Source organism: Etheostoma cragini, chromosome 24 (assembly GCF_013103735.1).
Source record: "Etheostoma cragini isolate CJK2018 chromosome 24, CSU_Ecrag_1.0, whole genome shotgun sequence".
Taxonomy (NCBI): domain Eukaryota; kingdom Metazoa; phylum Chordata; class Actinopteri; order Perciformes; family Percidae; genus Etheostoma; species Etheostoma cragini.
The window spans coordinates 12,296,132-12,322,889 of record NC_048430.1 but is presented as its reverse complement, the minus strand read 5'-3'; positions in this window follow the sequence as shown (position 1 = coordinate 12,322,889).

Here is a 26,758-nt window from a genome sequence, read left to right as displayed (position 1 = left end):
GGGGGGGGATGCATGACTCTACAGAAGAAAAAAATCCCTGACGAAAACACTCAAGGTCTTTTTTTTTTTTTTAGCAAATAGGTAAACAACTGGGTTTCTTTTAATTGATGTCTAATCATTTTGCGTATAAGGTATATCCAAGTTGTTCACGTTGTTGGCCTGGGGGAATATTTATAGTTTATAGGAGGGGGGGAGAGATCCATCGTTACAGCAGGAGGATTCCTTAGTGCTAGAGACATGTTTACCCTGCCTGGGTGCTTCAAAGCAAATGCTGCCAGAGGTATTTGGGAATTGCGATGTGCTGATAAAAGAGGTTATGTTTCTAATGTGCAGTACCTTTTAAATGTGTCGATTACAATTCAAAGTAACGGCAAGTATCCAGAGCTTGCTCGCTCGCTCCCCCCGGATGCAGATTACTCTCGCAAAAGGTGGAAAAAGCCTCTAAAACCCGCATTAAGATCATTGAGGGGCAGTAAAAGTCTCCAGTGAAAGCCACGCTATTGAAATTCATTTAACAGCTCCTCGATGCAGGCGTCATTGCAGGTTTTTAACTGCTGACCTCTGAAGGGTTAAAGAAAAATCTGATCCTCACCAACAGACTGCCAACTTATAATATAAAACAGTGCATATTGATAAGAGAAATTTACATTGAAAAAGTCAGAAGTTCTCTTGCACTTTTGGCCAATGCCTTATTAAAATGCTTCAGTCATAGATATCCCCTGGATGGGGGCTGAATGCACATCCTGTATAGTCGTAAAAATCAGATTTGCTAAATCTGCTGAATGTACTGTGAGGCCACCGGTGAGCTTCCAGACTAGAGGTGTTGAAATGAATCAAATAACTGACGCAAAGCAGACATGGACGATGCAGCATCTATAATCGACCGGGCCACAATCCGTTATTTCGGTTTACAATTTATTGTAGGCCTAACGACATTTCTGTTTACATATTCTGTTTTGCACATTCAGGAAGTGCCATGTCCTCAGTACTATAGTTTTATTTATCCAAATTATTTAGTATTAGAGCACTCCAGAAGTTTGTGTTTTTGAAGCTTGAAGAGAGAGAGAAATTAATTAAATATCCTATATGGCTTTAATAACAGAATGTATTGGACGCATTATGATGCATCGAAAGATTGACTCCTCTATTCCAGACACAAGCAAACTTTCTCTTGCCTGTCATTCTTTTTATATAAAGGATATCAAGTGATTACTGTCTTTATTAGAATATCACTACCAAAGCACTATAACACTAATACTGAGATTTGTCATGCTAAAAGATTTAAATTCTTAATAATGATGCAAACACATACCTAAATCTACAATGCAACACATCTGTAAGCAAACGGATAACAAAACCCACTAATGGTGCATTTTGAGAGTATCATCTCTGTAAAATCATTGGGATTAATATAGCATGCCATCTCTCCAGCTATTTGTTGCGGCGATTATAACGATCACAGCATCCGCTGCTAGTTGTTTTTGGCAGAGCACTTAAAAAAGCAGAAGGGTTAGACCAGCAGGTGCGTCTGCCATCTACCAAATGACTGAGGCAATGTGCAACAACTTAACTGGTAATTTAAGACAACAGCAGCCATTTCTACCGCTGTTTCACAGAATCAGCAAGTCTGTTTTACTGGTAGCACAATGACTTAATATCCCAAACACCTTCACTGTTTCTTTTGTAAAGGCATGCTTCAGAGGATAGGTTAGATTACCCTTTCTTATTCCCCCCCCCCCCAGCTTGGCTTATAAAATTCTTAGTGTTTTCTTCCATTACACCATTCTCGTGGAATCCCTGGGAAATTCAATGCACCCTTTATAATTACTGCACCAACTGCCGGATGACAAGTCTCATTTGCCTTCACTGGAGAAGGTTGTCTCTTTCCCTAAGTACCTCTGTTGTGCCGATGCCCTCCCCTTGTCACTACAAATTCCCATCTTTACCTACGCAGCCGGTGGCGCCTTCAAATATGGATACACGGCCTGCTTAAGGAGAGCGCTGTCAAGATAAACAAGGATAGGGATGCTCAAAGGGGGCTAGATAGCCATGCAGGTTTCCCTGTTGGAATTAATGCTGTATGAGCGAGAACGGTGGGAAGAAGAAAAAAAAAGAAAAAGAACACAGGCTTTGCTTTGTCATAGGTATAGACCTTTTGCCTTTAAAGATAATGTAACACAGAGGCGAGCCTCACATATCTGACCCTGAGGAGACATATTTCCCTTAATAAATGAGACTTGATATGTTGATGAGCACACAAACATTTATGGCCACATGTTCAAGGAGCTCCCTGGTGGAAGTTGTGCTGTGTGGGATATGATTCAGGCACATCTACATCTGTCACAATCATTACACCATATTTCATTTGCTAGAGGTAGAATCTGGGATCCAGATGTCACAGACACAAATGGAATCTGAGAAAAATTCTACAAAGATTGTTGTAGCAATTTTGGATACTGTAAAAGGTTTAACTATATATGTTATGTCAATAAGCACAGTAACAATTGTCTAACATTTTCTTTTTACACTCAATTGCGGCTTCTGCGTTTAACCAAAATAAAGGCAAGATTTTTGGGAGTTTTAGGCTTTTATTCATATAGGACAGATAAAGACATCAGAGGGGGGAATGACATGCAGCAAAAGGCCGCAGGGCGGAGTCCAACATGCCGCCACTGTGTCGAGGAGTTGACCTCTATATAGGGGCGCCTGCTCTACCAGGTGAGCTATCCAGACGCCTTACAGCATTTCTTTTTTAATGAGATAGGTAACACTTTTGTCTTGCATCCCCAAACACTTTTCCAATGCCTGTTAGAACCATAGCTACCCTATGATCCTGTGGATCCCCACCCACAGCTGCAAGTCAAGTCGGCTTTCGAACGTTAAAAATCAGTTTTAACAAGGTGGCTTTATAATTTCTGAACGCTCCAGTTTTAACAGTTTTTTATGTGTTGTGATGGTGGAAAGTGCTGCTCCATTCCATTACAACTTAACGTTGTACTGCTAACTCTAGAGTAGCTGCATGCTAACGCAAGACAGCTGGAGTCTTGGCGGCCAATGTTGGTCATTTCTCCACAATTCCGGGTCACTTTACTGCTACATGTCCGGTAGTAAAGTGTTTGGTGATTTCACAGTACAAAGTCCTGCTATATACTAGCTCCAGCTGATACTAGTTATTGAAACAACAGCGGAGCGGAGATTCCACGAGACTTGGAGTTGCAGAAACACTCTGGCCAATCAGAGCAGACTGAGCTTTTAATGGAACGGGGGCTTAAAGAGATAGGTGCTCCAACAGAGCGTCTAAGACAGAGGGTGAATACAGTAGCAGTAGCCATGGGCAGTATGAGAAAGTGTGTTTTTTGAACATTAAAGCATGTAAACATGTTCTAATAAAAAAATGCTATATAATAGTTTACCTTCAATCTACTATAAAGATGAATTCTTAGGATAAATTAAGTATTTTAAATTTTTTTGTTCATGTAAGAAAAAAAGACTAAGTTTAATGATAATAAAGAGACGTGGTTTACTTGAAAGGCTGTGTACTTTTATTACTACATTATCTGGGTCCCATAACTGCTGCTGTAACCGATGGAATTCATTAAAAACTTCAAGTTGTTTGAAAAAGTTAGTAAGACTAGTAATACAAATTTTTTATATTTTTAAATTTGACTGAATTAAAAAATGTATAGCGACATTTGAAATTGTTACAGCTCTACACATGTAAATATATTTCGGATTCAAGTCAACAAAAAATGAAGGGTCGAGCCTTAAAGATCTGGTTCACTATGCCCAGTCCTCTGATCCCCTGGGTGTAGTGTCACTGGCCACTATACCACCAAGAGCTATGCTGTTGGAACTGCGACCGTTAACATGACATGCTCACCATTACCACTGTGTGTTTGTGCTGTCTGCGTGTCATAGCATTTTATGGTCACCTGGGATGGACACTCAGCTGATGGCTCATACATTTAGCATGAGAAAGCCGGCGGCACACAGGAACGACTTGGCGCGGGTATCAGGGGAAAACAGACCTTTTTGTTTTATTGTTCTGCCATCCATCTTCAGCTGTTTATCCGAGGTCAGGTTGCGGGGGCTGCTGCTCCAGCATGGGACCCAAACTACTCCGAGCTCCTCTCGGATGACTGAGCTTCTCCCCCTATCTCTAAGGGAGACACCAGCCCCCCTCCTGAGGAAAACCACTTCGGCCGCTTGTACCCTGGATTGTTTTTCTGTGGTTTTGTGAATTCAAAATGAGATTGATAAGGTTTAGAAATATTGTAGAAAGCCAAACGTGAGACGTTGTCGATATCGAGCAATACATTTGCAAACTTCTAAAAAGCTAAGTGACAGATGTTGGTGCTCTGAAGAAAAGCGATTTAAGAGTGATGCCTTAGAAAATCAATCGCCAAAAAGAAGAAATTCAAATGTTTTGCTTCCAAAGGAAAAAAAAAATATATCAAGTGATGCAAAAAGGGTCCAAACATTGTGTTTTGTATGGTTACGATTTGCCGCAAAACTGACCAAAAAACTAACCAAAAATGTAAAAGAAATTGCATCGGCAGAGAACATGTCATGCTTGTTCAGACACAGTAGGGCTGTTTCCAAATCGCAATATGGACTAGAGCAATATCCAAATCACTGGGAAGGGGTCGCATTTTTTGTTAAAGGCAAAATATGTGTCAAACCATTCTGAATGAAGTATTGTGGGGCTGCAGAGACGTCCCGGCCTACAATCCTATCCTAAAGAAGGAAAAGAAACCCAATTTTCCTAAAGAAACGCCACCTGTTTAAAAAAAAAACTTAAAAAAAACTGATACAGTTCCTCTTAAAAAGTATTCTATAAATCACTTTAAATATGTTTGAATGAAAATGAGAATACTGATATGAGATATCATTCCCTCAATACCATGAATCTTATTGCAATCACAATATCCGTCAATATAATCGCAATTAGATATTTTCCTCAGATGGTGCAGCCCTAGTTCAGATGTGCTCTCATGTTGCCTTGAGCCCAATGTGAATAAATCTCTATTGGAGATTTAAAGTGAATGTGAGCCTTTGCTGGCTCCCCCCCCCCCCCCCCCCCCCCCCCCCCCCCAACTCCTCAAGGACGTGACATTTAGTAACCTGTTTTTTTTGATTGAGTGAGGGTTTCGTGCATCTTAACGATAACTTTGTTCTAACGGGCTGCTGTCCCTCTCTGCTTTCCCCAGTGTTCTTCATTTCACATGGCAGATGGCTCAAACAGACAGGTAGCTGGTACGAACACAACAGAAGAATATGTAATTTCTTTGTGAAGGCCTGCGCCCATCCCTGTCGTCTCGGTCGCCCCAGCGTTGTGGAAACAGAGGATGTCTTTTCCGTCCAAAATGTCTCCTCTGTTACCGTCGGCTCCGTCTGTCTCAGCAAAGTGAGCACATGGCTCATGCATAAATCAGCAGCACGGTGATCCCAGGTTGTCCCCTGATGCACCGCCTCCGGTGATCTGGATACCGGAGCCGTGCCATTACGCCTGGCGCATTGAGCCAGTCACTGCTAAACAAATATGAAACCGCACCACTTTGTGTCACACATTTTTACATTCAACAGAGGTCACGTGAAAAGCAAGGGAACCTTTTTTGCCCCATCTGTGAGCTGAAACGTTAAAAAGGTGGGCGAGCCTCGTGGGAAGAGAGCAGAAGGAAAGAGAGAGAGAGTGTGAGCCATTACGGAAGTGCCTATCACACAGCTATCTAAGATGTATGATCCCTGTGGCCATTTCAAATATGTGCACTCTTACCTGTGCATCCCAAATGCAGAATCACAAGATGTGACTTCAATCTATTAAATATGATGCTTTTGACAAGTGCAAGGGGACAAAATGGAGTTTTGACATCATGTAGCGGTGGCCTAGGTCATGCATACATGCATTCAACTCATGGCACGGTCACACACCCAAAGCGTTTCGCGCATGTTCGGCGGCAGAATTTTATACAAAGTCAATGCAAAGGCACCAATAGATGCAAATTCACGGCACAATTCAAACTTTTGACACATCGGCATCACGACGTCGCTATTTTCGCCACTTTTGTATCTGTTGAAATTAAAACGCGGCACAATGTGTGATTCAAGTCGCAATGGAAGTGGCAGACCTCAGACGTAACACACGACAGACGTAACATATGACAGACGTAACATATGACAGACGTAACGCCTTCTCACATGGAATACATTACCATGCTTTCTGCTCGAGCACATTAGCAGATTAGATTATAAATTCAGACATGACGCTGGTTGATTTCCCGACATATCTGGGGCTTCCACAGCAGGTACAAATTAGAGGGTGACACGGGAGTGGGCCGCTCTATTTGTGTGGCCTGCATGTGCTGCACGCCGCTAGAGAGGTCTTTTTTTTAATTGGCCCATAGAGAGAAGAGAGATCATATGATTGGCCAACTTGTGCATCTTTCATGTGAACACTGGCCAATCCCATCCTTGGTCTTTGGCTGACCATCCCACAGAGAGGAGAGAGATCACCAACCTCCATTCTACCATAGAGAGAGAGCTAACTTTAAGTTCCACACCCACCGGCGGCAAAAACGACTCCACAAAGGGTCCTTTGGTAAGCTAAAAGCACGAGATGAAGCATGTCAAATGATTGATTTAGAAGCCATTGTCTACTAGAAAACAAGTTATCTGCTAGTAAGCTAATGTTCTGATTTCCACATGACTCCCCATTCCCCTATAACACAAGTTGCATACCGTTCACAAAATGCAGCTTTAGCTTATCATACAGACATATGGCTTGTTTGCTATACATCCTATAGAAACCAAAGACAGCATTTTTGCAGTCTATGAATGAAAGCCAAGTCCCACCCTCAATCTTTAGACATCTTGCCATCAAGAACCAGGCAGCCTTTGTGACTCAGTGAGTACACTATCATACTATCTGTGGCAGTATTAGGGGCTGGTATCAGTGTGTACGTGTGTTGAAGTGGGAGTACAAGGACAAGGTGGTGTCTGGCTGATTGTGATGGGCTGGTTTGGTCTGGGTCTCAAAAGTCCAGGCCTGGTATTATTAACCAGCCCTGGAACCACAGTACTAAATATTCATACAAAATGTTAAGGTCAGCTTAACTACTCGACAGGTCATTGTAAGAAACTTTTTAAATCAGCTAAAGATTTGTTTAGAACACTTTCTTTGTAAATGAATCAAACATGCAGCAGGATCTCGGCAGCACTGAGTGGGTTTGCTACACTGATCATATCTGTACTGGTAAATCAGAAACTGGGTCAACTTTGAACTTGAGTCGGTGATTGCCATGAGGCAAACAAACACTAATATAAAGAAGAATATATGAATATGTTTCCAGGAAACTAATTTGTTTAGTTTCTTTAGACCTTATTTTGACTTACCCTATATCAGCCTGACACTACATAAATATAAATATACAATATGAATCCAGATCATAAATAATTTAATATCATGAAGCTGCCTGGGAGGCATATTTACATACTTGCAAAAAAACGCACCGGTCTCATAAGCTTAAACCTCAAACGTGTGCCAAACCATGAGATAATGGAGACTAATGTTTGTCCACATTCCATTCTGCTGTAACAGTGGTCGCTTTAAGGGAACGTCTGCACAGGAAGTGATCCATTCTTAAACGCCAAATCATTTGTAATAATGAAGACCGTGTTTTTTCTCAATGCATTATGCAAAATGTGTAATTTACGAGGGGGGTAACGATTAAAACAGTGCTTTTTATTCCATTTTTTTGTTGCATTTTTAATATTTTGGTTGCTTTTTCAGAAATATTTATCGCCATTTTTGAGTTTTTTCCCCCCCGACGTCTTGGCCGCTTTTCCAACATTTGTCGCCTTTTAGAGTTTTTAGCAATTTTTTCAATGTTTTCATTTCTTTTTTAAGAATTTTTTGTTGCATTTTTCTACCTTTTTGTCACCTTTATCTTTTTTTTGGAGAATCTGTTTAGCAATTTGAGTTCTTTTAGTCAATTTTTCTGACCTCTTAATAAGTTGTTTTTAGATGTTTCTGGGGCTTTTCCAACGTTTTTGCTCGTTTTTTTTCCAATATTTGTAGCCTTTTGTCATTTTTTTTAGATTTTTGCGACAATGCTTTTTATGTTTTTGTAGCTTTTTTGCACCTGCACACACGTCCCAAGACCCCACAAGTTAGTTAGATATCCCCCCCCCCCCCCCCCCCCCCCCCCCCCCCCCCTGCAATGTTGAACCCAAAGTTATGCCCTTGCGGCAATATGGTTAATTCGGACAGGCTCTCAAGGCACCACAAATTAATACAAATCCCATCCAGGATGCAGCACATATGATCTTAAACAATAGACAAAAATGCCAGCTCCAATTTCCACAGCAAAAAACACAACACCAACTATACATATGTTATCAAAGTGAACTAAATATAGATGTGTTTAGCTTAGGCAACTTGTAGACAAATTAAAAACAAAATATTTTATGATCTGCAAATCATTTCATGCAGTATGTACAATCTGCAGCTCATAAGTACCTGTTTTTCAATGTAAGCCAATGCAGAAAGTAAGTGCTGTTCGAGAAAAAGAAAAAAGTTAAGAATAAAAGAGAAACGTTAACGCAAAACAACAACACTGAGGCACTGAAGTGAAACTGAACCGTTGACTTTCAAACCTCCATCTGTTAGCACTTCAGTGCTGCAGTAGCACAAACCTGCTGTACGTAGGAGATTTGCAAAGAAACAAAATATTACCTTCATGCATCAACAGAGCCACTACGGTTAGAAAAATCTTCAAACCAGCGTGCAGCTGGTGGATGCTTGTTGGACTTGTACCATAATGCTTGGTGTATCAAAGCACACAGGGTTTCCCTTGTGCAGGACATTCCAAACCCTGGACCGGTGCAGTGTGCAGGTTTGAATGTTTAGAGCAAGGGGGTCAAACTCAATTTCACGAGGGCCAGACTGCTTTTATTTAAGAGAAACAAATATGTTGACTGCATTATTGCGTGTCTCCTATAGCTTTGTCACATATAGCTTTCTCGCTTACAGTTCGGGCCTCATGAAGCCCCAAAAAGTCCCAAACAAAAACGTCCTAGTAACAAACCCATTGGGAAATGCCAAATAATTTGTGTAACAAAATTAAATAAAACACCCAAAAGTCAATGATAATAGTGAACCGATCTTTAATTTGACTAGTGAGTTTGTGGTAGTTTGAGGGAATTTTGTTGAAAAGAAAACCCCAATTTTTTTTTTCAATTTGAATAAAAGACACTAATATTGTTATTGTGGGCCGCGCAATATCTTGTTTTTTTTGCCAATGTCAACTCTCTCTCTCACAATAGCCTGCGACACATCACGAAGATGTTTTGTGTGAGTTGAAAGAAAATATCAGTAGAAAACTGTCCCTTAGTTTAGTACTGCCTTTTATGTTCTATTACACGTCCAATTTGTTCAATAAAAGAAAGTTGGGAATGATTTCCATTCATGTTTGTTTTAGTTCAATAAGCAGTTTGTGGTATATTGGCTAAATACTGAAAGCAGCAGAACCGACAACATTATCTGTTTATGTATCGCGGGTAGTAACGATATTGTGCATTTACCAACGTTATCATATTTTCCTCATATCGTGCAGCCCTAAATCAGTTATTTCTGAGACAAGTAACTGTACAGCAACATTTGGAATTGTTACAGCTGTAAGTGTTGCCCAAAGCAGGTCGGCCAGGTTGAGATTGAGGCATCCAGAGCGGCTGACGGGCCTTTGCTCCTGTGTTTCCCTACTGGGAAATCCAGCAGCTGATGAATGTAGAATTGGTTCCAAGCGTGTCCGGTGATTATTGAGACCTGAACCTGTTTCTCTAATAAGCATCCTGCATCACATCGCGGTGGGTAAACCCTCCTTTCGCTGCATCTCTACTTCCATCGGCTGTTAATTGGTTTATTTTCTCAGGCAGATGAAAACTTCTTTCGCAGATAGAGCGAGGCAATGAGTACAGGGAGAGATTTTGGTGAAAGAAGTGTGGGGGTTGGAGGGGAAGCAGGAGAAGTCCCTTTTGATGATATTACGTTTTAATTATTTTCTGTAAATACAAGAAGCTGGGGCTCCTGAGCGGAACCGTCAGTCGATTTTTCATTTTCGCATGTGGCTGTTGTAAGGTGTCTAGGTCTAGTGAGCCGTCTAGCTGATGTTCCACCAGCGACCATGGGGGAATAACACACACCCACACCCCCCTCTTCTTTCATCTTGTTAATGGACATTCCTCCACAAACGTCGGCGAGTCTACCTGAATGCAATCCTTTAAAGTTTAATTCACTCTACATTTAGCCCGGGTCATAAATACCATATTAGGTAGCAGCAGCATGTTTTATGTGCTCCCTATGGTCGTGCTTTTGTTTTAATGAAGCCATTTGCAACTTATGAGCATAAAAACAGAGAGAAAGAGAGAAAGTTGCATATTAGATGGGATAGATCAGTCAACCTATTCCCACACTGTGTTTTATACATGGGCTGGAATAAAATGAGGCCGGTGCCCATGCGCTAGCGGGGGGGCGCGGGTGTTTTTGACATCTTTTTTTCCCCAGCTCTTGCTGATTTAAGGAGGTCTTATTGTAGAGCGACTGGTGGTTTTTCCTGCAAATCATTTACTCAATCACATTATTCACCTGCTGCAATAAATTTACAAGAATTTGTCTGGGTGCTGATCCGTGTGCTTACGTAAAATAAACTGATACACATCTCCAAACTGCACTCGTAATAGTTGGTACTTTTTTTTTTGCTACCTGGCTGGGGGCTGACTATGGATGTGTCCCCGGGGCTGTAATGGTAGTGGATGGTTGCTAGCTGGCTGGGGGCTGACTGTGGATGTGTCCCCGGGGCTGTAATGGTAGTGGATGGTTGCTACCTGTGGATGTGTCCCCGGGGCTGTAATGGTAGTGGATGGTTGCTACCTGGCTGGGGGCTGACTGTGGACCCTTGCAGTGCCGGGAGACTGAGGCAGAAGACAGGTGGGCTAGCTAGCTAAATAACCATTAGATTAGTCATCTATCTATACAGTTAACGTTACAGATGAATTTGTGGGTTAGCCCAGAATTGTTAACAGGGGTCAAACAATCATACTAAAAATAACTGAGCGTGTTGAAAGGTGTCGTAATCTTATGTTACCCACTAAGAATGACATTAAATACTTGTCAACCAGCACTTTTCCTCTTCGTTGCCCCCCAGGTTGGGAGCGCAATTGTCCATTTCTGTTACCATTACTCTTAAGTCTCAAACGAGTTGACTGAAGGTACAAAAGAATCTTTGGTGTTGGATTGATCAATATTGAAATCATTCAATATCAATAAATAAGGTCACTGTTGTGTGTTGCAAAGTGGCCTGCAATCAATGACAAAACAATGCCTTGTGGCAGAGAAAAAAAGAATCGAGGTTTGAATCAAATCATTAAAAAAATCATGATACAAACCAAATGGTGGGTTAGTGTATTGTTACAGCCCAACTTGTAACATATTATACTGTATATATAATATATTTTTCAGTGCGGTATTAGTACCTTTACTCAAGTACAGGATCTGAATACTTACGTACTTCCAACGCTGTTCTTTCTAGTTTTAACATCACATCACTTAACATACGCGGCGACTGTTACAGCCCAACTTGTAACATATTATACTGTATATATAATATATTTGTCAGTGCGGTATTAGTTCCTTTACTCAGGTAAAGGATGTGAATACTTACGTACTTCCACCGTTGTTCTTTCTAGTTTTAACATCACATCACTTAACATACGCGGCGACTGTGCCGCATACTATTGGTCTTGAAGCACACTGTGTCATCATCTTTTATGAACTGTATTATTATGCCTCTGTATCAATGTCACAGAGACAAACGTCTCACATTTATTTGTACAAATGTTGTGTGCTGGTAAGAATTTATGCCTCTCAAAACTTTTCCTTTTTCTTTCTGTCAGAGCCATGTGGCTCAAGTCCTATCACGACAAGCATACAATCTTTTTCTGTGCAGATCTCCACATCTTAAGGGAGGTTTATTATATATGCTAAAGACGGCAATTATACATGCAAATTCAAGGACCAGTTTAAGTGTCACCTCACTTTAAACAAAAGGAAGCCATCCAAAATGTTCCCCCATCCCTTTCATTCAGAGTCGATCTTGCATCAAAGTTATCCAATGGAGCTTTGAACGGTGGAAAACGCTGGGATGTCACATCTTTTGTTTTCCTCTAATATCCCTGGAAAATCTGGTTAAAGTCAGGGCAACGAGACGGTTTTCTTTGCCGGTTGCACAGATTCCACACTGTTTTCACAGCTGTCTCGCTCGCAGGACGTGGTTGAAGGGGGGGGGGAGATGTAAATGGAGCTGCTGCGATCAACTCATGTGTAAAGATGAGAAATGAGAAGCAAAAGGGATAAACCAATACACTGAGCGTTTGACACAACCAGCAGCAAAGATAGGCACTGTTTGAAAAGAAAAGTAATAGCACATGGTAATATCTGCCAGGAGTCAAAAACTCTGCAGTGCTTCTGCAATCAGATCAGGTTTATAAACCATAAAGTTTAGATTTAGAGTCTCTTTGAAATGAGTTCTGCAGCAAACTATGAAATAGACAGTATAGCAATAATGCAGTCGGAACGTAGCCTAATGGCGACCTTACATCAAATGACTTTGTAACTGATTCCACGGTCTCTGACTGTTTTCTAATAACTGTGTGAAATCCTGAGAGTCGTGCTGGAGTCAGGGTGCTCCCGTTGTCTCCATCGTTTGGTGGAAGGTCATAAAACTCAGTCCCAGTCAGTCTCCCCCCCTGGACGGTCAGACCCAAACAAACCTGTTTGATGTGACCCTAGGTTTGAAGTCTAGGTAGTGAAGTTAAATCACATGATTACTGTCAACAACCAATGGGTGCTCTCCATCCAGCACCGATCAGGAAGCTGCAAACTACTAGAGTCAGTGGTGTTTATGGTTGGTATGGCGCCGCGCTAAGCCTCCAGGTACCAGAGACATCCATCTGCATGTAGGCAGAAGAAAAACTTTCATCCGGCCCATACACCAATAAAGCTTCACAATAAATCTTGGCCGACTAGTTTATGTCACTGTTTCCCAACAACAACTATTTCAGACATTCTGTGGCCTTTTTCCACATTTTAGGCTTCTTTTTATATTTTAGGATGACGTTGTTGCTCTTTAACGTTTTTGAGGATTTTTTCCAAATTTTTGAGGCTATTTCTGGTGATTTGGTGTAATTTTGTTTCTCACCTTTTCAGACATTCTTGGCATATTTGACTTTATCGATAGAAATCAAAGCATGTCAATAAACTGCACATGTCCGGCCCTTGATGTTATCCCCTTTTTTACAGTGTGGCCTTTAGAGAAGTTTGCCTCTCCTGATCTATGGATACAGGATGCTACTAGAAGTTAGAAACTCGTTATCAAAAGGCTTTAGTCCGAGGATGCTGTGCAGCTCAAATCATTATTACTGACTCCATTCCCATTTGAACGGTTATTGTTGGGCACAGTGTCATGCAACTGGATGGCAGCTGCTCACAGGTAATGTCCCTCTCATGCATTAGTTATTAGGCCTCTGGTCAACAGCCAAACACAGCAGCTGTCTGTCCAACACCAACCTATAAACCCCCCCAACTTCTGTCGATAAACAATAATATGCAGGCAAATGGGGTGGCCAATGTCAGACGTGGCCAGATAAACACGTGGAAGGTCACCGTCGCCACCCAGCCTCTTCAAACTAAATCAGTGTGTAATTGTCTCAATTTTGAAGCTTGTGAAGAAAAGAAATAATTTTGTTTTAATTCAGCTTCACTTTGAATAGCAACAGACAAAGTTTCACTATTCCCGCTAGGGGTTTTTAAATTCATTTTAAGGGAACTGATGAAAAAAAAACATCTTAAGGATTGTTCTTGTTTTTAGTACTTTAGTGTTTTAAGTCCACTGCACTGGCACTTCGGCTTAAATATTGTATGCACTATTTTGGGAATCTGGTTAATACTGTTGTAATCTATCTGTAACTGATGTTGTGTATTATGAGCCACACAGCCTCCCAGCTGTGACAGATTTTTTTTGAATTTTTGGCCCTTTGTTGCATGAGGTAAGCACTCTATGACAAAGTGCCACCCCATCTACCTTTGCGTTTTCTTTTTTGGGTGCTTTGAATAATCCAGGGACATGGGCCTAACGTGATCTGACATTTGAAACGGCTGTCGAAGGTTTTTTGTAAATAAATGATTCACGCAGCTGACCCAGGAGACTTTGGAGTTAATGCCATCTCAGTGGCAGCGATCTAAAACTTTGACTCAGATCCAGCTCCGTCCTCCAGGGGATGGACAAATGGACATTGCCAACATCTCTCTTGTGCCCCGGAGTCTCCATTATCAACCCCAGAAAATGGGGGAAAAACAGACATGAGAGACCATAATGATCCAGTGTCAGAATGCAAAGTGCCGCGTAGCGGCTTTTGTGTGTGTGTGTGTGTGTGTGTGTGTGTGTTTGTGTCATTGTGGAGTGAAGGAAGTTGTGATTTTTTTTTACTGCCACACAGCTTTAGGTGCACTAACAGCATCCGAAGGTCCCTTAGAGAGGCCTAATGTGAATTTAATGACCCGACGCTGGGCAAATGACAAGTATGCAAGGTGAAGGTGGCAACCTTTCTTTTCTATCTATATGATTTTTTTTCCCCCTCTGACTCCCTCTCCCCTCCCAAGGTCTAGTTTTCTATTATACCATTGTGAATTGCTGGCAGTCACTGCTGTGGATTTCAACAATAGTGAAAGCTGTCTTCAAATCTACATGCTTTCTGCATTATGCAACAACAAAAAAAAGATCCCTCCCTCCTTTTGTCCAAAATGACGTTTGCATTGAGACACTTCCAAAAAACATTTTAAGATCGTAGAGAGGGATGTAGCTAGAGGCGTGTCTTTCACAAGTTTGATCCCTACAAGAGCGTACTGTATGTCACCAGCCAGCCAAGACAAGACACTGTACATCAGAGTGTTAATTATGCAAACATTCCTCAGAGTCTGAGCTGCTCTGCAGGCTGAAATCATCTCATTGGCGGACTTAAAAACCTCAGAGAGAAGAGCCAAGGATCCAGTTTTCAGGGAGGCGTTAGATAACTGCTAATTTCAAACAGCTAAGAATTGTGGTCAAAATGTAGCTGGAAGCCAATTTCAGTCATTCATCAACAACTACTTTGAATTAGCAAAAATACATAGAGGAGGACATACTGTCTGCATGCATTTGTGTGCTTTTGGGGCTGTTCATCATGGTTTGATCTGGGCCCATTAGTTCCAGTGAATGCTCCAGCATACAATGGTAACTTTGTGACAACAAGAACTTTCATTGTTTCAACATGGTAATGCTCCATGTACGGAGACAGGTCCCTAAGGAATGGTTTTCCCAACATGGTGAGGGGGAACCTAAATGGCCTCAACACGCTGACTGCCAGAAGATCTTATGTAGTGTATATGGATATATACATGTATAAATTAGTGAATAATTAGATTGTTTTGTATCTAATTAAAGTACAAAAATAGAAAAAGATATGACAAGAAAAGTTACCACTCCTTCTTGAACATGGAAATCCTTATTTGAATACTTTACTACAAGTTGAATGATGTTTGCTCGGCATTTTGTTTGTGTTGGTTTTCTTTCCTGCACTAAAATGTACATTTTAAATTTTTTAAATATACATAAAAAAATAAAAAAACGAACTAAACTAAACTAGCCCAACATTGGCGTTGGAGCTCACTAGTGTCCTTGCGGCTGAATGGGTGCATATCGCTGCAATCAAGGACTTTACTACGAAGCAAGGTTTGTCGTTACCAAGGAAACTTCAGGTTCAACCCAGGGTTTTGCGTATGACGACGGTAGACTTATTACCGGGTTAAATCGATGTGGTCACTTATGCTGAATATCTAACTTGATCGGGAGCAGGTTAAGTTGATAATTGGACATCAACAGGTGTAAAAGCCCCGCCTACTGACCAATCAGTACTCGGTAGATAATGGCGTCACAAAGATCAGATCGACCTCAGTGCGTGAAGAGAGAGAGAGAGAGAGAGAGAGGGAAAGAGAGCTGTATTTCTGTTGAACCGTCTCAACAGTCAACATATGTTTAGACATTTCACCATCTTCAAACATTTGGATTAATACTAAAAAAAGCTGCTGGCAACCTAACCATGAGTGACATTATGTGTAGGCCACTGAAAACACAGACATAAAGCATGTGATGGGACACAGATTGGGATAGTAAGCAATATTTAACCAAAACACCAATCTAACTTTTCCCTAACTTTAACAAAGTGAACAAGTGTACCCTTCAAGACAATCACGTTAATACCACAAGTGTGCACCTGGAACCTGGACCAGGCTAACAAGGAGTGGAGTCTTTGTGGCCAGGTTGCTCAGTGGTAGAGCGGGCGCACATGTAGTGAGAGGTTTATGCCTCAACGCAGAGGACCAGGGTTCGAATCCAACCTGTGATGATTTCCTGCATGACTTCCCCCCCCCCCTTTCCTCACCTTACTGTCCTGTCAAACGTAAAGACAGAAAAGCCCCAAAAATATTTTAAAGAAAAGAGTAGTCTTTTAAAGTCTAATTTATTGCGCTTTTGATGTCACATAAGAAATGGGGTTGATTTGGCTCTGCCTAATCACTTTAAACAGGTTATGGTAACGGATATTCCAATCTGCCACTGCATTTAGTCATTATTCAAATGACTAAATGTAATGTCAATAAAAATCAGCATAATATATAAGGTGGAACAACCCCTCACAAGAATGAAATCCCCCCTCCCTGAACATGTTTGCAGAGATAAATTTCCCATAAAGCGCACGGTACAAGCACTGCAATCACTAAGTGCATATTTGGTCATTGAATCTAAGGGTCATCATGATCACATAATGTGCTCCAGAGGCCCCCAGCGGCACAAACACATTTATTTCCAACAAAAACTCTTTTCATACTTCGACCGGAAACCTTGCATTCACACAACCCTTAACCACAACCGGCTCAAATCTGATTAATGCTTAAACCAATTACTGCTTCCCCCAATTAAAGGACATTACCAGGTTAAGAGCTCTAATGTATCTTCCTCAGATGGTTTTTCATGAAGTATCTGTGGATGGTGGCTTTGATTTGTTGACTAACTTTGCTACGTGGGAGCCATCCGTGACCCCACCCCCCTTTGCAAGATGTAAACGAAGCACGCTGGTGTGATTCTTGGGCCGACATTGTGATCTAAGTTTCTAATTAAGAAACGGGGAGCAGCGCGTCAAGCGCAGACACATCACTCAGCTCCTCAGCCATAATGCTGCCCTGTAATGCCCTGTGTGGTCTCAATTACGCGTTCCATGATGTAGAATAATAGCATTACTGCAAAGCAAGACATGCATTCATATACTTGTAATTAAATAAAATCCAAATCAAGATCAGACCCAAGTGATCTTGAGCTACAATCATGTAGACGGATGGGAGACAGCGCCGACCTCTTGGTTAATTCTTAAAGAGACAGAGTCCAAAGGTCGTTGTCACTGACGATAGATATTAGAAGCCCTGTAGGCTGAATTTGAAAATTAGGACGCATTTTAAGGAGGCAAGTAAAAAATAATAAACTCAGGAAAAATCTGAAATAAATGTTGCATGACGGCACCACAGATGATTAACAGAAAGTGTGAGTGGGATGAATCATTTGACGTGACCACATTGTCGTTAACACGATTTTAAGCCGACTTTACCTACTGTCAAAGGTGAAAAGTGACAAATGAAATGGACTTGCAGTACTGTAATTGAGTGTTTCTTTCATAACTTAAAAATCTGTACTTTTACCTTCTACTTAAGTATGTTTTGTTTGTATTGCACTTTGCTACATTTTAAATCATGTTCTCGTGGTAAAAAGAAATAAAATGTAAATAATAAATTGCGCACCGGAAACTATAGCGCAGTGAATGATGGGCAGGATGCGAAGCCCCAGTTCACTGGCGCTGAAATCCAAAGAAGGATGGAGACGGACAAGTCAGACACCAGTGGAGCAGCCCGAGCTAAAAGCCAAACCCCGTTAAATTCAACTGAAGTTCCATATGAAGCAAATGAGGGGAACTCTTGGCCATATTTAAACACTTTTTTGCTTTTTTACACAATTCAATTTTGATATTGGTAACTTTACATGTCCTTAAGTTTCACTTCAAATTAACAGTACTTTTACTTGAGTAGAATATTTTTGTACTTGGTCAATCTCTGCCAACTGTACAAACCTGTAGACCACGTGTGTCGGCCTCAAGGCCCGCTGGCCAAACCCGGCGTCTCGCAGATTCTGATCAACAATCACAAATTTTGACGCACCTAGTTTGTCCCGTTTTCAACTGTTATGTCCCTTGTTGTGGTGTTTTTTATCTTTAATTTTTGCTTTTTTTCAACGTTCTTGTCTTTTGTTTTAATCATGGCTCAGACACTTTTTTTGCTGACGTTTTTAAGGCTTCATGTCGACCAAACTGTAATGAGGAGGCTATATGAGACATGCAATAATACACTAAATGATATTTGACTTCTGCTCTTAAATTAAAGCATGTGTACACTATACTGGTGTTTCTCAAATGGGGGTATAAATACTCCTAGGGGTACCTTGGAATGCTGCAGAGGGTATGTGAGATTTCTTAAAAATGTTCCTTTAAAGAAATATCAATCATGCAAAAGTCCTTAAATAATAATAATAATGATTTCTACCAAAAGTGTTTTGTGCGGTCTAAAGGGTACTTAGATTAAAAAAAAACATATTTCAAATGCGCCACATTATCGAAAAAGGTTTGAAAACCACTGCACTACATGACCGGCCCTTGATGGGATTCTCATTTTGCATTGTGGCCCTTAGTGAGGTTGAGCTTGACATCCCTGCTGTACAAAGTTCATATTACATAGGACTCGACAATGCTGGAGAAGCAATGTGGCAATTAAAAAACTGACTAACAAATTACACAATTAAAAAAAACAACCAGGGAAATGGTTCAGATTGCCCTTGATGTCATTCATCAATCACACAGAGAGAGAGACACCCAATTGTGAGTCGCCCGCTCCCGTTGCATTTGTAAATCATTTGTTGACGCTCTCCCAGCAGCCAACAAGCAGAGGTCAGGCAGATGGAGCACTGTCTCCCCACACTCCCCTCCACCCTCCACTGCCATCTACCTGCATGGGCCCCCAGCCCTATGGCCCCTGCCCTGGATGGAGGTTGCGGTGGTAGCGTGTTGTCATTTGCCCCAGCATGGCGCGCTGATGCTAATGGACTTACACAGGAGTCCAGGCTAGATTGGTTATTTCAGTCTTAATTCAGCCATTAACATTTCATTAATGCACCGTCCTACTGCTCGTCTGCACCGCGGCGGCCTGCCGGCTGCTGCCTGCTGATGAATGCTGCAGGCTGCAAAACACCACACTCACTTAAAGGTGAATGGAGTGCCTCCGGAAGTATGTATGTGTCAGTGAGCGTGCATTCTGATTTGCCGTCCTGCTTGCTCTACTCTATTATACATAATAACTGGCATCATGTGCATAATATGGACATCATTGAAGGTTCACTCTGCAGGTTTTCTGAGTGTTTTGTTTACACTCGCTCACAAAAGTAGAACGTTGTTTCGAGAAACTAATTTATGTCGCTTTACCGCTGCATAATATTCACATTCTGTGTGAAAGTACTAGTGAGTAAAAAAACGGTTCGGTGTGGGAAGACCTTAAGTGATAAAGTGGGTGTAATAATGGCTTTAAATTTAAAAACATTCTCCTGAAGACATAAGCAACAGCGTACAAGAAAGTGAAGGCAAAAAATGTAGCTTACTTAAGCATATAATTAGTCTGTACGATGTTCCACTTCCAGGATTGTTAGGCTGGACAATCTGTGGAGCAAGCTCTGGCGTATTATGGCCAAAAATAACCAACCATCTGTTGTCACGGCACTGTGGCTCTGACCCATGGCCTCCTTAATGTTGCTTACTTTCTTGCGGATACAGGAATTGCAGCTTATTCTACACTTGTACGGTTAATGTATGTATTGCATCCATGCACAGCACGGGAGTATTTGTGTATGCAAATCACTCTCACTCTATTATGCTCAAGGCATTATCAGTATAAGGTATTCGCCTGATAATGAAAAGAGAATGTGTGTGTGTGTGTGTGCGCGCACATGCCTGCACTCCATCCAACAAGTTTAACACAATATTCTAATTAGACATCTATGTTTATTTAATGCGTCCTGAGTAAATTAGTTGTATAAAATTATGACTAATTAAGTGCTGCATTAATAACTGAAGCGCAATGGCAGCCTTTCTGCTGCCGTACAAAGACTGGCACATAGGTAATCATCATATCTGTGTCACTCATTAAGCTTTTTGATCATGGTGACATGACATATGATAATATTCGTTCTCATCTACATGCTGAGGCTGTTGCATATTTTAGATTATATTTGGAAAACATGAGATGACTAACATTTGAAAACAGCAGAACCTACTCCTACCTACACTTGTACTTTGATAGTTCTGCATGTATGATTTATACATTTGAAGAAATCTAATTTTTGTTCTAGGGTACACAATTTAATAAGTCTCCCTTGTGTACAGTAGCAGCTTTGATAGACCAAAAAATGATTTTTTTTCCACAGACCATATGCTGAATTTGTTTTTTTTCTTGATTATTCCTTTTTTTTTAATCCATCCTCTATGTTTCTTGTAGCAGTAGGGACAGGAACAGTAGGGATTTTGTGGATACACAATCACCCAGAATAAAAGATGGAAAGGATCCCTACAGAGACGGAACTTTTATTAAGAGAGTAAAATCATTTTTGTTTAACTGGAAACAGCTCTGAGATGGCCATTGCTAAATCCACCAGACTCCCTTTAAAAAAGCAACATGTAAATCGGTAAAATGAAGAAACAGCCAAAGATCAAAATAAACTGAAATTATGTGAAATGTGTCAAAGGCAATACTTCTGCAAACCAGATTTTAACATTTGTGACTCAATGACAAAAAGACAGACTATTGGCAAGGCCCTAAAACACATTTGATATTTCTGGATCAGTGAAGCTGTAGGTAGGCTGTTCATCTGTCATTACTTACCAGAGAGTGCAGGGGAAAAAAAGTGCTACACGAGTGATGAATATCCGGCTTCATTGGATATGTGTGTGATATATGAGATTGGTTGATAATCGACACTTAGTCTTGCCATATGGTTGGACCCTCCTGCCAAGGTACAAGGACTCAAAATATGGAGGTAAGGGGGGGGGGTGCTTCCAAGCCGATGGTAGAGAAACATGGCTGTGATTTACAATAATGACCAGAGCGGCTCCTGAATGCTTTTTCAAGGACACGTGAGCTGTTTCTGTTCCAAAATGCGACATTTAGCAATAAATAAAACTAACACTCTCCTCTTGGAAAAATGGATAGGTCAAAATGACTACAGGTTTAGGTTTGTTTTTCAAGGTATCCAAACTAACCAAATAGTTTCAGACAGTTTCCTGTATCCGGGTATAAAGCATGACAATGGTATACAGAACTTCTCATTCAAGCATTGGAAATAATTATCAGAAAAAAACTGTATCAGATTTTGCAAACCAAATGGGGAAAAGATATAGGAAAAAGATTGGATCGGATGGTGTTCAGCATAGCCCTCAAACAGCGTCCGAAAACGCGTCAAAAATGACCAACCAAGGGGTCTGACAGGTGCTCACTTGCTGTCAGCCGAGTGGGCCTAAAGTGCGGTAATAATCTCGTCATTGCCATTTAAAAAAAAAAATAGCCTTTCATCGTGAAACACAGCCCACATATCCATCAAAAAAATTTGTTGGAAGTCTGGAGGTATTTAGGACACTCCCAAATGTGACTGGCGTGGCGTAACAGGCTGAAATAAATAAAACACGGGCACTGGTTGCACTAGGAGATTGGTTTTGTTAAAGACCTTCTGACGCCGCGTCTCTTGGACATTGGGTGGAAGGTAAACAAAACAACTGGCACGCCGCTGCCAACCTCCGGCCCCGCGGGCACGCCTGTACTGACTTGGCGGCCGCAGACGGCAAGGGAAATCCCAAGCAGTCTGCTCTTCCATCCTGTGCCTGGAAACATGGCGGGGGAAGACTGTTTTCTCCTTTTTTATGTGACTGGGAACTGGGTAATTTACACACAAAAAATCTATTTTATTTCCTGTCATGTTTTGGAGCCGCTGGCACCAATCAGAGCCACAGTTTACAAATTTAAGGAGGATTCATCTTTGTTGGCTTATTATTCAAATAACCACCCCTGTCTAATAAAGACCAATAAACAGTCAATCAGAAAGAGCAAGGAATCTTGTCATCCTACTTGGGGAAGGGGGGGACTTCTGATAGCCTCAATGGATTTCAGATGGACAGGAAGTGTAGGCCTTTGAAAGCTCTGTAATTCCAGGTGGTCAGGGCGTGTTTTTGGCAGGCCCGACGTGAGCGAGGCCCGCGGACCGCCAACAAACGGGACCTGGAGTAGGTGGAATGTTAATCATGGAGAGAGAGAGAGAGGAGAACATGTGTGACAAAGGGAAAAGGATGGAAAACACATGTCCCATTTCACACTTATTTACCTTTGACTGCCAAACCCCTGCCAGATTAAAGGAAGAAGAGGCCGGGGGGGGGGGTGCAACGGCAAAGGTGGAACCCTTTAAAGTTTTACCTCTTTGATGAAGACGCCAACTCTTTGATAGCATTTCAAACATCCGGGGTAGGAAAGAGGAAACCTTGGCAGGGTTGACATTTGGGCCTTGGTGGTGCGGCGGCCCACTGACAAAGAGCTATGTGTAAAGAGAGAGAGAGAGAACGAGAGAGAGAGAGAGAGTGTGTGTGTGTGTGTGTGTGATGGGGGGGTAGTGATAAAGTGCTATTCAGGATAAAAACACATTGTACTGGACGCGCATTTCCCAATCGAGCTCAACAGTGACCGGTAACAGAACAGCTGAAGACACGAAAGGGAAAAGAGGAGAATGACATGCAGCAAAGGACCGCAGGTCTGAGCTGCACCCGGGCCCGCTTGATTCGAGGAGTAAACCTCTATATATGGGCGCCCGCTCTAGGCGCCCAATGACCCTGGCGACACCGGCCACGAGAGCATAAAAACAGGACAAAGAAGTTTGTGGTCCTTCTACACACAAATGGATCGTAAAGTGTCTATATTTCTTTTAAATTAAACTGCCAAAATACCTAAACTGACTTAATGGCTGTCATTGACCGTATAGGCAGTTTTGTGTTCTGGTTTCCTCTGATACCAGCTGACAGTAGATTGAGGTTTTCACAGCGCTGTGCCGGCTCCAAAAAACTGAAGAAGAAACAATGCCAGAGCAAAAGCTCTCCATTAAAAACATATAGTCCGCACATGTTACGCGTTAAATGTAGCCAAAGCACCAGGACTTAGAGACAGAAGTGATACATTTTCTGTAAAAGGTAGGTTTGTACTCAAGCTTGTAGCTTAAAGATGGTCCTTCCACATGGGTATTTAATTAATACATTGTCTTTACATTAACGCCATTGATATTTGAGACATCTGGATGCATTAATAGAATATTTCATGTATTGAGAGTTTGGCAAACTATACCATTTATTGCCACATTTCAAGACAGAAGAACTACCATTTGCTGTCCACATTTGTTAATATATCTGCAACAAATAATATTTTCTTTGAACTATGCAAATGCATGTTTGTTCAGAGGGTGATGTGCTCATGCCTGGAAATGTGCATTTAATTTGTGTTATATAATATGGAAAGCAAGCTTCATCTCATCTTTTAGGTTGTTTGAAGCATGTCGTCTGTTGCATTTTTAATGGTTGCTGTAAGGCCAGTTTCCCCTGAAGGGACAACAAAGTAAAATGATGCAAAGCATGGTATGAATGTGCTTTGTCTTTGCAAAAAAAATAAAAATAAAGATAAAGTACATTCAAACCGACCAGGATTGACTCGACAAAAGTTGGAAAGCAGAAGTCTAAGGTGAGCTTCTCTTCTAATTCTACTGGCATCAAAAAGAATTCAGCCACTCACAGACCCCATCCAGTGGAGACTCGGCAGAAAGGCTGATATGAGATATATTTTTCTGACATGGCATCTTAAACTGGAGGACATAAGCGCGCTTTGAACAGACTGTTAAAAAGCGAGAGGGTGATTGGAGTTGAAAAGTTTGCAGCTGTAATGGTGGCTGTTTGAGATAAGTGTAACTTATTTCATTTGTCGGTGGTGTCACATGGCTCTCGCTGCTTTGAAGTGGCAAGTTAATGACAAGTGAGAACAGTAGCCATTCTGCAGAGAGAATGACCTCTTTTCTAATGGCTGTGTGGCACAGTGAGAGAGTCATCTGTTGGCCCCATCTAATTATGTGAATCGAGCAGTTTCAAAAGTGTCTTAAGGCTGTTTAGGAATAAAAGGGACATTTAAATGCAGAGCACTTTGAAAATTACAGATCCTTCAAAAATACTTTCCGCGGACACATCGCTTCGCCGCCGCCGAGTCCTATTTTTTCCCCGTCTCGTTAATTCTGTGCTTTGAGAGTACAACCGGCATTCAGAGAGAAGAATTTACAGGGGGGAGAGGGGGGAGAACGCTTCCCAGTTTCCAATCGTAAACAGGATTCTCCAAAACTTTCCATCAACTTTGATGAAAAACGACATTCACACTGGAAAACAATGTGTCTCTTGTTCTAAAGCGTCAGTGTGATATTCATATGCTGCTGTCAGCCATATAGCATCTCACACTGGCACCATTCAAGAAACATTCCTTTGCAGCTGTATCATTTTCAAATTAAGTGTGATCATCTAAAACCTTGTGTTGTCCCCCCCCGTCGACCATGAACTTGTCCTTCAGGGTCAAAATTGGATACGCTTTTCTGATATTTGTAGCACTTTGTGCTTTTTAAAACATGGTCAATAAACCTATTTTAAATTAAATTACGCCTAAAGCAGAAATTATGAATTATTTTTAATAATAGTGAAAGATGTTGATGGATAATCACAAACTGGTTTATGTCATAGTTTGGTCAGGATAATGTTTTAAGACCATTGAAACACATTTAGTTAATGTGAATGGACAAAGCCACTGGTTTGGCAAAGTGTAAATGCAGAGTTGCCTTAAACCTGTATTCCATCTGAATTCCTGCAGGGGGGGGGACTCCATAAAATGTATTCTATCTGAAATGATGTTCAATTTATGAATAATAATTTCAATAATAATTTTCAATAATTTAGGGGTATTTTAGGGCGTGGCTATGATGTGATTGACAGTCCATGGCCTGTCTTATATGTAATATAACTATGGGCTCGTCAAAAATCGTCACATTTGCAGCCGAGATGGTTGTGCCCATAACGGCAGACTCGACAACGGATAGCAGATCTCCACAAACCAATGGGTGACATCCGACCCTCTGACCAGTATTAAACAGTCTATGGCTTCTATCTATGGACACTGGTACGAGTTTTCAAGGCCAATACTGATCATTTGGTGTTTGGCCTGCCACCGCAAAATATATCAAGTATAGTTCAATTCTAAGACATACAAGAGTTATGTAACTTTTTCATCAAAACATTGTGAAAGTGCACTGAAACCCCCCCATTGGAAACTTTGTTTAAACAATTAGAAGAGAACACGTAAGATAAGAGCGGCGCTCAGTTTGTTCTGCGACTGCGGACGGGGAGGATTCTCCAATAAGATCAGTGATGGACAGCATTTACCGGCTCATGTCTGACATTAAACAACGTATAATTCATTTGTAGAAACCTGTGTTTCATGTTGTAGCCAGGAAACATCCTTACTCTGACACTGTTCATGGGAGCAAACAGACCCTTAACTGTGACATGCATCTGCAAAAAAAAAAAAAGAAAAAAAGACAACAAAACAATTCCTTGAAGAAATCATTTGTCATGTAAATGAAGATCCACAAGGAGTAAATTAACAGTGTTTTAAAATCCTCTCTGTGCCTATTTTACCGTCACTGTATAGTTTGTAATTATGGTCGGATATTCGCGTGAATGGGCCATACAATTATGCCAATAGACAGTCAAATGTATTGACTACATTCAGGAAACCTTTCAAATCACAGTCACAAAGGAAAAACAAACATGTCAACATTTGCGTATATTTATGAGTTCAACATACTGGAAGGCATGAGTTTTATGAATGTTCAAAACTTCCTTTTCCATGTTATTTCAGAGGTTAACCTGAACATCTTGTATTCAAAGCCTCGCACATATTTCCTCGGCTTGGTTTTCCTAATTATTATTTGATTGCTCATTAGGCGTGTTCGCCGTGCATGCATCTGCTCATGAAATCTTTGTGTATGTGTGTGTGTGTGTCTGTGTGTGATTTCTCATATGTGAGAGAAACAACCGTCTCCCTTTAATTACACCGCCTCGCCAACATTTGTTAACACTCCTTCAAGAATGCGTGTGGACTACAAATAAATATACAGGGCAGTTTACGAGAGGACTTGCCTCAATGTAAACCTAATACAAGACGTACTGTACCTAGAATATTTCAAAAGTGGGAAACCCAGGAAACATTGAATCATTCTTTTCATTAAACCAAACCCCCAACCCTCTCCTTTCTAGCAGCCGTCCCTGCAGCTACACACCCTGCTTCCCCTCTCTTAGGGGGTATGATGTGTGGATGAAGGCTCTTTTCCCCGTGCCATAATGACTGTACACCCAAGATTTTCAAGGGCCCGCTCATGACAATCCCATTTTCTGTGTAATTTCATGGTTGTCT